Below are 12,749 nucleotides of genomic sequence, written 5' to 3'. Positions count from 1 at the left end.
ACCAGCCATGTCCGAACCTTCAGAGTCAAGGAAATGTTTTAGAGTTCGAACCACACTAGGGCTGCTGGTTCTAACAGGGTTGGTCAAGTCCAGAAGGGGATCCAGCACAAAGGTGAAGTTATCCTCCCCAGATGATGTTAGTATATCTTCGGTTGCTATAATGCAAGAGCGATGTTTTCAAAGTATTCATGTGTGTCAATGTTTGGGGCAAAGGACTCAATGAGTCTGAGGGGAGTGCCAAAGAACAAGCCAGAGTGGTAAACATAACGTCTATAGAGTCTACTTAAACAAACCCAACTACAAAGGAAAGGGACCCCTTAATCCATATCCCTGCACCGGAGTTGTACTGGCTTTATGAAGAAAAGAAATGAGTAGGTCCCCATTTATCAGCAAAGAGATGGGTCTCTGCAGGGCCCATGTGCATCTCATGGATAAAGGTGGCCTCTGATCCATGTCTCTCATGATATGCCAGTTTAGGATGACATCTCCGGGGCCCGTAAACCACGAACATTCCACATAATTAGTTTTATACAATTTGTCATTGCGTGTCAGGGAGGAATTAGGGAGTACAAATGCCATCGCTATTCTCAGCCCAAAAACCAGCATGATTCTGACCAAAAATATGAGTCAACAAATATTTGTATTATGAGCAAGGAAACAAAAGAGTATACATATTTAAATCCAGTAGAAAAAGTTCCCCACCACCCCACTTACACTAAACACTCCAAACTTCAGTAAATGGTCCCTTCTCATCAAAGTTATTCCAATTGGTGCTTGGTCCCAAGGAGCCGCAGTCCAGTGCCAGCTACCACGTCCCACCTTAACACCATGGTGGTTTAAGGTGATAGGCAAACAGGGACATCTAAAACACAGTTGAAACCAGACTAATTACTCAAAGTGGGACTACTCCACTATAAAGAGCAGAGAGGGGCAGGATCCTAACAAGGCATACACCCAACCATAAACATTGTATGAAATGAGATGGCCGGATCATGTGTTCTATATATATATATATATAATAATAATAATAATCAGAGGCTGAATTTAATGTGATTTAACCTGGAAAGAGAAGTGATAGGTTATAATTATTCAGTTTCCTTGAATAAGTCTCCGGAGGCAGTGTCCATAGGCTGGTCCGGTGTGTACATCACTTTCTCTGCTGTAACCATAGATGGGCCTTCGTGAGCCTCATTGCGTCCTTGAGGGAAGTAAAGAATTCAGAGCACCCATCCAACCGGACCTTTTCAGGGAACAGCATTGGGTAAGAAGTTTCTTAATGTTAAAAAAAGGAGCGCCTGCCCTCCTGTGCTGCCACCGAAAAGTCAGGATAGAGTTTGATATTCATTTCCTGATAGCGAGGCACAATAACTGGGCAAGCAGGGGACCAGGAGGAAGCTGGGGACCCAGTGATTTGTGAGCTCGCTCCACTATGAAGCATAGTGAAGGGTGGAAATTAGTCTCTGCCTAAGAGCTCAGGTAAAAGGTGTTGAATAATTGTCTCAATCATGCCAACATTTTAAAAATATATATATATATATTTTATTTTAGGAAGGTGCATTCCATACATACGTTTAGAAAGGAAACTTAGGATCGTAAAAAAGGACACTTAGGATCGTAGGAGTGCTACTTCTAAACAAAACAGAAAAGAAATTGTAGTAACCAATCCGAACAGCTTCTCCCCCTCACCCCCCTTAAAGTCGACCATTGCCAGCCAAATCATGGATAATGCATCAATATAGCCTTAGAACCCGCCGTAGCGGGCTCTACCGGCTATTAAAGGCCCGCTTCCGCGTTAAATGCCCGAGCCGAAGGCGAGGGCATTTAACAAGGGAAAGGGCCTCTAATAGCCGGTAGAGCGCGCTACGGCGGGTTCTAAGGCTATTAGAACATTCTGCCACTCAGGGCAGAATGTTCTATTAAAAAACACAAATTGCTCACGGAGCCCGAGGGGATTAAAATCCCCTCGGGCTCCGTGAGGCTTTGTTCACAGCTGTTGCTGTGAACAAAGCGAACACTGGAATGTTGGCGCTGCGGGCTTTTACCGGGCAGTAAAAGCCCGCAGCACTCCATTGTTTTCATTGGAGCTGCCAACGTTCTAATGTTCTAATAATGATTATTGCCCAAAGCCAGAGTTCACTGCAGCTTCGTATATTAGCGCCCATCATGCCTGCTACAGCCCTGTACCTCCTCTCCCAGTGGCAGCTCCAGGGAGTGCTAACGTATCCAGCTGTTCCAAACCTTATACCATTTTTTGGGCTCCCTCTGTTAGCATTTGTAACGTTCTCTGCTATCATGTACATATCCGTGCTCCTTTTCAACGGAGTCATCTCTCACGCACCCCCCAATACCAGGCTATATCCCTCTTCGTCACTACCTGCCCCAGGCCACAGATCAACTTAACCCCTGGCAAATCAATGTCACTTGGAATTCTGAGAAAAATAAATTTAGGGTCTAGTGGGGCTAACTCTGTTAGGATTTTGTTAAGTTCCTCTATAATCTCCTTCCAATAAGCATGAATTAATGGACAGCCCGTAGAAGAGTGGAGAAAGGAGCTATCTTCGTTGTCACATCTTAAGCAATTCGGGCTTTGTGCCCTATCTATGGTGTGTAGTTGTTTTCTGTCATAGTATACTCGATGAAGGATTTTGATTTGGATCAGTCGCAGTCCTGATTTAATTGTTAACTCCCTTGGATGCAATAAGGCTGCCTCCCAATCAATATCTTCTAAGTCACCCAGGTCTCCCTCCCACTTTGCTATGAACCTTAGAAGTGCACCAGGCAAGTTTTGTTTAGAGTTTTGTAGGTCAAGGATACTGCACCTTTTCCCAGTTCCTCCACAAGCAGTTGGGAAAACTATTGGATTCCCTCCCCTGGTAGCCCCTTAGCCCACCAAACATGATGTATCTGTGCATATTTCAATAATTGGTTGGCTTTCAATTGGTGCTCCCGCTGAAGCAAGGGAAATGTCATTATGTCTCCTACCTTGGAAATCCCAATGAGAGCCTAGGCTTCGAAACCTTGCAGTTTCCATATTTCTGTGAGCCAATTTCCTACTTTCCTGCCCATAATGGTGTTTCCCATGTAGACCTCCAGTACCAACACTGACGTTTCAGCGTTTTCTTCCAGGCCGCCAAGGCAACCTAGGTAGCTAGGAGAAAGTTTTACGTTCCCCTTCCCCCATTTAGATACTGTAGACAAGGCCTCTTTCCCCATTGCGACCTCTCCAGCCTGAATGTGGAGTGATTTACGGGGTGAACAGCCAGTCATTACAATTAATTAGGTGAGCTGTCCAATAGTAGGCCTCCATGTCTGGCAGGGATAATCCTCTGTTATAGTGAATACTTTGAAAGGCTTTCAAAGCTAGGGTGTCTCCCATCCCACAGAAAGATCCGCATAGCACTATCAAGTCTGGTAGGAACCTCTTCGGGATCGGGTAGTAATTATTTTGGAACACACATAATAATTTAGGGAAAAAGACCATTTTAAATAAGGCAACCAGTCCGAATAAGGTAAGAGGAAGAGCTCGCCATCTCTGCATGTCATCCCAACATGCTTAAAACACTCTCCCTAGGTTACGTTCAGGGAAGAGGTCCCGCTCCTGCATCATAAAGATCAGGGGCTTGGCTGTAGGGGGTGCTTGGGGCGTTAACCCACTTTAAATATGTATTTTCTGATAAATAGTTGGGTAAGGTGCATTCAGATGGGGATGGTGGGATTTCTGTCGGATACCACCAGGGATTGTGCATACACACAGACAAAACCGCATACACAATCTCCCCCTCTTTGTTTTGAAAGTCTTAAAAAATCTTGGTTATTCTGTTAAATATTGTGTTTTCTCTCTGGGTACTCCTACCAATCCACATTCCTCTCCCCTTCCACTGCCCCGTAGGCCCCTCTCCTGCACCCTGCTTCTCGTATAATGTTTTTAAACGTTATATGACAGCCTGATTGTCTGAAAATCTGAAGCTTATCCCCCCCAATCTTACTGGCAGATCTATGCCCCTGAGAAAGATACCCAACTATTTAAAACCTTTGTTTGCATATTGCAGAGGATGGGGGAGCACCAACAAGTCCGACTCTCCCGCAAGAAGTACTGACTAACCGGAGTAGCTCCCACACTCTGTGAATAGACTGAAGATAACGGGATAGTAATGTCTGACTCCGTAATGTACAATAAAATAGTGAAGTTTTCTTTTCCGCCCCATCCAATCCCAGGCTGGAGAAGCCTTGTACTCCTGGGTGATCATGCTCTATGCATGCAAGGGATTCAATTTTTAGGGTAGAGAGGAGAGGGGACAGGGGGCATCCTTGCCTTTTACCCCTGGCAATGGGGAATTCAGAAGACAGCATAACATTTACCCTAACAGCAGTTACCAGGTCTTGATAAAGGAGCTTACCCATCGCCGGTATCGAGGACTATAGCCTGTAGTACTTCACTTAGGGGTAGGGCTCTGTAGAACTTCTCATAGTATCAGACAAAGGCCTCAGTGATATCTTCATTAGAAACAAAACATTTGCCCCCTTGCTCCAGTATCTGGTGCAGCCATCGTGCCTCAATTTCTTTCCTAATTAGCCACACTAGGAGCCTCCATGCCTTGTCACTTGCATCATACAATCTATGAAGTGTTGCCAATTGTTGAAGCTTCAAGTATCTGGTCCATGGACCAGATCCTCCTCCGTTCCCAAGAGGGTGTTTTCTAATCATGTTAGGGCACCCTCCTCTCTCCTTTTTTCTTTATCTTTTTTTGGGGGGCAACCAAATTTTGGGCCCTATCTCGGAGGGTTTATACGTTTCACAGAGGACCACCTTAGATGTAACAGAACTCACATTTTGTTTTAAGTACATTTCAGTGTCAACTCATAGACCAGTGGCACTTCTCTGTCTCTCATTTTCCATGCTCATAATCCTCAATTTGCACTTCTCCACGCTTTTTTGTGCTATGTGTCACCAGCAGAGGGAAGAAGTCAGAGTCCGCGGGCCAGATATCCTGCATGTTGTTGTTCCCCTTCCCAAGGCAAAAACATAGTCAAGTTTGAAGAATACATTGTGAGCCCCCAAATAACATGAGCATCGCCTATCTGTAGGATGAGCTTGTCTCCAGAGAAATGAAGTGCCAAGTATACTTGCAAAGCGTAAATGCAGGGTTGTGCATATGGGTTGACCCGGCATCCCTGTACTATGCAGCTCGATCTCCATAACGTCACTGTAGTCCCCACCCAGGATGTGAAGAGAGGACCTGGTCTCCAAAAGTATTTCGGTGAGTTTCACCACTGTGGGAGCCTGTAGCCTGGGGGCATAAACACTGGACAGGGTGATATCCATATGCTCCCTCAACCCGTTCACCCCTACATATCTACCAGATGGGTCAATCCAACAATTTATCACCCAAGTAGGAGGGCTCCTCCAGGCCAGAATAGCTGCCCCTCTGTATCCTGAGGTGTATCCTGTAGGTGCTAGGGTAATGTATGTGCCTCTCCCTAGGAAGGTACACTGTGTCCCCCTGAGGTGTTTTTTCCTGCGATAGGACTAGGTCATGTCTTAGCCTCTTAATATGTTGCGTGACTAGGCCTTGTTTAATTTTATCTCCCAATCCCTCCGTTGCCTCATTATGTGAAGTTACATGTGTTAGGGAGTGGCCAGCGGCCATGTCAATGACAGACAGGTAATGTGATATGCTGGGACACTAAACAGATTCTTTGGATGGTTGGTGTGTCGGTATTTGCACCCCTAAAACTAAGAAAATCCACAACTTGAAACCGTGTATACATCTTTCCCCCACCCCACCTGTCAGGATAAGAGCATAGATAAGTACATTCCTACTGCGCATTCAACTGTTCAGTCATTCACATTCACCCAATTCTATCGTTCTCCTAACCTGGATCTTTTGAGAGAAGAGCCTCTCTCTAAGAGAACAATGTTAACTTAATATCTTCTTTTCTCCAGGAGTCAGAGGTATCCAAGGTTCTCTGGAGAACAGTTCAAAGGTTTACAAATATACAATCTACTAATGTCTTTTACAGGAAACGAAAACTCATTCTCAAGGTTCAGTTTTCTCAATCACAGTCTCTAGGAATTAGCCTGAGCACTGCGGTTTGTCTCGAAGACTGGCAAGTCTGCAAGGCGAAGAGTTTTTGAATATATATGTACATATATATATTGGCAAGTGTGGAAATCATACAAAAGGATTCCTTACTGCAGTTGCTTGAAGTTCTGTTACGCCAAAACGAATTCTCCTCAGAAAGCCGATAGCCAGTTGTTGGAAGAAGGAAGAAATTCAGCTTCTACAGGAGGGAAAAAGTAGCTGGTGTGCACACCGTAACAAAAAAAGGAATTCATTACTCAAAACTGGAAGAATTCTCTATGAAACAAAGCATCTCAGGAACACTGCTCATTATCCTCAGGGTGACAGTTGAAGTGCACAGCTCCCAGAGAGAAACAGCTGGAGGGAAGCTTCAGCACAAGACTAAGGTAGAAACACTAGAGCGCTGACTCTCACAAAGATTTGCGGCCACCATCTTGAGTGGCAGTTAAACCTGAAGAAGCTAGTTCTAAGAAGAGCCTCTGCAAGAGACACCAGGACTGAGGACACCGCTGCAACCAAGGTGGGAACAAGGAAAAGTGGAATCATTTTTGCTGAAGGAAGAACTTATCAATACTGGCAATAGTTTTCCTGACACTACCCCCAAGGACCCCCGTGAGTGTCCAGCCCCATAGACCTATGTAAACTACTGAATAAGGGAGACTGAGAGGACTGGAGCTCACCACCTTCTCTCACTAGTTCAGCCCAACAAAATCTGAATAAAGTTATATTAGCCTACCACCCCCTGAAGTGGCAGTTCAACCTAAGCTCTAAAGAAGTAGTTCACTTGGAGCTTCTGAGCAATTAAGTGTTAGGAGCTTGGTGGAAAGTCAGGGCCATGTCCCCTCCAGTCCTGAATTCTAATGCCAATTCCATTCTACACCAACTTACTCAGATCTGAATTCATATCTTCTTTATGTGGGACCACCCGTGAACGGTCCTGGTTTATCTGTGGTTGCTGCCAGTTGGTGCGTGGAGTCTGACCCAGTCTCCTGATCATCCTCCGTGTAGCCATGGGTCAACTTCCCCCCCTCAGTTCCCTCCTCTGTTCTTTTTAGATCTCACAATTCAGTCACCCTGTGATTCTGAGGAGACCTCCAGTTGTTTTTACAACTGCACTCTGCGCCATGGTGTATCAACGCCTTTCTTTGGTGGGGTGCTTCTCTTTCCCCCCTCGGTCGTCGTCTCTCCTTCGGGCAGGTACACTCCTTAAGGAAGGGTCTAGGGCCTTTCTGCATTGTCAACCTCGGCATCTCCTCAAGAAATGACCAAGCTTCCTCTGTGTTTGGAAAAATTAGGATTTCCCTTGGAACAGCAACTTCAACTTGGCCGGAAATAGTAACGTATATTGCAGCTTGAGACTCCACAATTTGGCTTTTCTGAATCAAATGTGTGTCTTTGCCACAGGAATTCCCGGGTACAGTCCGGGAAGATTAGGATTTTGAATTTATCATGAAGCACTTCCCCTATTTTTTGCACATCATTGAGGTTGTGGAAATAGAAAAAGCGCTTGATCACTGGTCTCAGTGTGGACCCTGGTGGGGGCCTGTTCCTCAATGCACAATGCACTCTTTCAATAATGAAGCAGGGGAGAACTGAGCCTGAGTGAGGAGATCCCACAGCCATTTGTCTAAAAAAAGTCCCATATTTTGGCCCTCAACCCCTTCAGGGAAGCCTCCAAATCTCAGGTTGTTCCGTCATGTATGGTTTTCAGCATATACCTATCTCTAGATTATGTCCTTGGCGGTAGTCTGACTTTCTGTTACCTCTTTACAGAGGCTCTGCACCGTGTTCTCCAGCTTAGTGATCCTGATTTATTTTGAGGTGACGCGCTCAACCACATTGCAGAGATCCTGGCTGAAAAGAGAGACCTCAAACCGTCCCTCGTCCACCCGCCCCTCCAGAGCCTCTCGGGATGACTGGTTTTGCATGGAGTGCAGGTGAGCAGCTTCAGAGATCCATTGGTGGGTGGGGCCCAAGTATCCTCATCTCACAAGGAGCAGAGGAATGAGGGTTATGGGGGATGGAAGAGATGGATAGAGAACAGTACCCAGGGCCCACATCCTTCAGATTAGCACTCCTCACTTCTACCCCAGCCAGTCAGCAATATCCAACCACGTTTCCTGCAGGAACTAGCAAATCCGGCACCACTTCTCCTCAGCAGAAAGTTGAAGACCATGGGCCATGTAGTGGGAGGATCCACAGACTACAGCAAAATGGCGCACTGTTTATTGAGGGTGTCCAATGACAGGTGAAGAGAGAGAAGTTGGAAGTTGGGGGGAAGGGGTGAGTCCATCAGTGCCACAGAACCAGGGCTCCCACACAACTCCTCACAGATCTAGTGCCCCTGGGTCCCTCATGCGATACCCCAGTGGGTTTAATTGCAGGTGCAGTATACAGCCCAGAGAAGCCCAAACCCAGGTTGGGCCCCCACCCCGGTGTGATCTCGCCAGCTACCCTAGGGGTCTTTAATTCAACTTAGTCAAGTGACAGGGCAGGCCCCCAAGAGAAGAAAACAAGCAGGCCTTTCCACCAATGGCTTGCTGCCTGGGGCCTTGGAGCAAGAGCAACTGAAGTGTTGGGCCCCCTCCATCCCCTCTCCCCCGATCAGGCCCCAGGCCTACCTCACTGCTCCAGGCTATGTGTGCAGGCGCTCCTCCATGGTGGGGGGAACCCACCCTGGCCACCACTCCCTCTCCACTGGGAAAGGCCCTTCAGACCACTTCTGTAGGGTGCGCAGCACAGGCTGCTCTCCTCACAGCTAACATGGCCTCTCTGACTGCTCGGGCATGACCTGTGTGCTGGCATCGGGAATCGGGCAACTGCTGCCTCTCATCCCATCTCTCTTTGGCAGTTCAGGGTAGTCAGCGGAATACCAGAGGAGGCCTCATCGTGCCAATCACCTTCTACATGGAGACAACCCGGCTCATTCAGTTGTGGCTGCCGGCGCCTCAATGCCTCCATGCCAGCGAGTCTCTTCCCACTTTCACCACAGCCTCTGGTTGGGGGTCTTGATTTCCTGCTCCCTTTAGGGTCATCTGCAGCACAGAAGGGCACAGGTGTTCAGATATGGTCAGCGATGGTGATAATTGGTGAGGATTACGATGGATTTATTCAGGCCGGGGTCAAGGAAGGAGCTCGCTCAAAGAGCTTCTGACTCCATTGCCATCTTGGCCACGCCCCTCAATCACGGCATTATTGGTCGATCCTGCAAGGCCACGGATGCAAAAATAACAACATCTATAGCATGATTCTAGATCCTCATTTCTAGTAGAGACTCTGGGTACCCGCCTGGCCCATTTTGCAAACTTGCTTTTGAGTTTGACTGTCATCATCATCCCTGGAAACCCTACCAATCACCTCCTTCAAATGGTTGACATGTTTATCAAGTCAGGCTTTCGCAAGGTTTAGGTGCGCTTTGAGGACGTCAAGTTTTCCATCAATCTGTTGCAGGCTGGCAGCCATTTGCAGAAGTGAGATCCCCATATCTGTCTCTTTTGGATGTCGAACATCAATTTATGTTGCTTAGGATCGCCTTCACCTATGATGTTGCCAAGAAGAGGGGGGGCTAGAGATGTATGTGCAGACATCAATGGGTGCCCAAAGCACACGATGGTTAGGGCCAGGATAATTGTGGTCCTCTCCATGTCAGTAAAGACACCAGACCAAACATGGGGAACAATCACTTGCCAGTACCCTTAGGCAAACTGTAAACAATTGTGGTCCAGCAGATATTTCATAAAGGCACCCATGAGCTTTATTGTTCTTTAATTTGTGTGTTTTTTATTACAATTTTGTTCTCTCCTAAAATATTTTCTTACTTCATACCTGTCAAGCGTATTCTGATCTATATGTGAGGTCAGGTGTTACTTTATTGTATTTTGTTTGTGTCTGTCTCCCATAAGGATTATAACTTAGAATGCCAAGGGTGTGAAGAACTCACTCAAAAGACAAATAGTCTTTTTTCACCTATGTTGAAGTGAAAATTTGTTTTTCTACAGGAGACTCGACTTACTAAAGAAGAAGTTTCAAAACTTAAAAAACAATGGGTGGGCAAAATTATCTGTTTGTCCTCTGCAAATAATAAAAATTGGAGTGGCACTGCTCTGATATTAAAGCTTAAAACGACATGTTATCTCACAATACCGATTGGGATGGTAGATGGGTATTTTTTATCTCAAGTTTAATGATACCCTTCTCTGTTTTTTAATCTTTATTGGGCCAATTGTTTATACTCCTCTTTTTGGGAAAATATTTTGTTTTAATTTATATTGCGTCCCAACAAAAGGAGATGAGAACTGTAATAAATTAGTAGATCTGTTCACGGACAGAAACAGTAAAGTGAACTTTGTCCCAAAAACAAAAAAAATCTTTTTTAAGAGAAATTTCTTACAGAAGGTGTTAATTGATGCCTTGAGAATGTTTTATTCCAGACACCAGGGATTATGCATACTATACCCTGGTTCCAAATACATTACTCTGGGTTGATTAGATTTTTCTTAGTAAAGGGTTTGCTCAATTTATGGTTAATGTGGACATTGGTACACTTCTAATCTCTGATCATGCCCCAGTCTTAATAGACCTTTATATCTTACCGATAAGCCATGAATCCAACAAATGGAGTTTTATTAATTTTGTAATAAGTGCTAAAATATTCTCATCTGGATTTGAAGAATGAGTGACATATTTTTGTAGAGCAACACTACAGTACAGTCCTCCGTGAACATGAATTGGATGCCTTTGGTACAGCAGTAAGGGGGTCTCATCTAAAAGTAAGGCAGCTGAAAGAGATATATTGGTTGTTTTAGATCAAAGTAAGGAGGCAGAAAACATGTTCTGTACCTTGAAAAATCCCAAGGAGAGTTTGAAACAGCTTGTCGGAACAATATTTAGTATAATAAGAAAAAACGAAGAAAGTGCTTGCTACTTCCTGTTGAAAGTTCCTGCAAGATTTTACAGGGGCAAAATTATTCAGGAAAGCTAACTGTTTAAAGATAAAAAATTTGAAATTTTACGTTGAAAGTATAACAAATAATAGAGTAGAAAAATTAATGAAAGATACTACTTTGCTGCGAACTATACAGATCTTTACACTCCTTGTATATATCTTGCAGAACTTTTAAATTATTATTTTATAGAATTAAAAAAATCTGAGCATGTCACTATTGATTTAAACTCTATAGATAATGATCTGGAAAATGAAAATGTATACTGCCCTCAACAAATTACCAAAAGATAACTCTTCTGAAAGAGATGGTTTTATAGTTTAATTTCTTCATACAGTTTTCTTAATTTTTGGTCCCAAAATGTTTTGATCTCTAAACATTTTATATCCATTGAGAAAGCTCAAAGTACCTTCACTGAAGCTTCACCCAAGCTATGTTGTGTCTCATCCCAAAGAAAGATAGTGGTCTTACCTTATGCAAACATTACAGACATATTTCTTTAATTAACATTGACTGTAAATTATTTGCTAAAGTTTTAGCTCTGCAAATTGACTGTATCCTAGCCAAACTGATTAGTTCAGTGCAGTCAGGTTTTGTGATATGTTGAGTAATTTCAGGCAACTGTAGATCTTTTTTAAGGATTAATCAAGGTGTTTTGAAGATGAAAAAATGACTGTGGTTATTATGCTTGATTTTGTGAAAGAACTGGATTGTGTGAGTTGGCAGTTCATGATGAAAGCTCTTAAATGGTATGTGCATGTGGCCCAAAAGGATTAAAATATATTTACTTATTATAGTGATCACACAGAACTTCTTTGTTTTTGTTAATGGTGTCCAGTCCTCCTTCTTTTACTTTAAGGAGAGGTACTAGACAAGGTTATCCTCTATACCCACTGCTTTTTGTCCTTTCATTAGAGCCTTTCCAAGAATATGCAAGAAATTCCAATTCTATTTCAGGTTACCCATTCCAAAAAAGAAGTTACATTTATTGCTTGCACAAATGATGTTTGGATTTATGTTGCCAAGCCACAAATGTCTTTACCAGGCTTTTTTCAAGAATTGAAAGGTTTTTCAGAAGCTTCTGGTGGCAAATGTAATTTTGAAATATGGGAGGCTCTGCATAAAAAACAAATATTGTTTCAGGCAACCTTTTCATGACTATGGTCTGCATTGGAATAATTCCAAAATAAAATGTTTAGATGATTGATATTCACATTCTATCAAGAGTATACACTAAAATATAATCTTGCTGAAATCAAAACCAACATTTCAAATCTCATTGGGAAATGATGTCTTTCATGGTGGGGGCATTTAGATAGCACCAAGATCATGTTTCTTCCAATAATAAAATGTAATGTTTCAGTTCTACCTATTAAACTTCATAGAGCATTTTGCTCTAAAAGTGTTAGTATATATTTTAGGTTTTTATTGCACAAGAAGAAGGTGAGAGTTTCTTTTGCGAAACTCATAAAAAGCAAAATTGAATGGAGTGGTAAATTTTCCTAATTTCCTTAGGTACCGTGATGCTTTTTGCCTCAAAACAGATATGGGACACAGACTAAGGGGTAGATGCACTAACATTAGGAATACTGATTTTCTAATTGCGATTCTCTCTGAATGGCAATTGGGAAATGAGTATTCCTAATGTATGAAACTCTCTTGAGTTGGGTCTCAAATAGACCTACTTCATGCACATTAATGAGGTAGGTCACAATATGCGATC

Source organism: Pleurodeles waltl, chromosome 6, assembly GCF_031143425.1.
Source record: "Pleurodeles waltl isolate 20211129_DDA chromosome 6, aPleWal1.hap1.20221129, whole genome shotgun sequence".
Classification (NCBI taxonomy): Eukaryota; Metazoa; Chordata; class Amphibia; order Caudata; family Salamandridae; genus Pleurodeles; species Pleurodeles waltl.
This window is presented reverse-complemented; position numbering follows the sequence as displayed.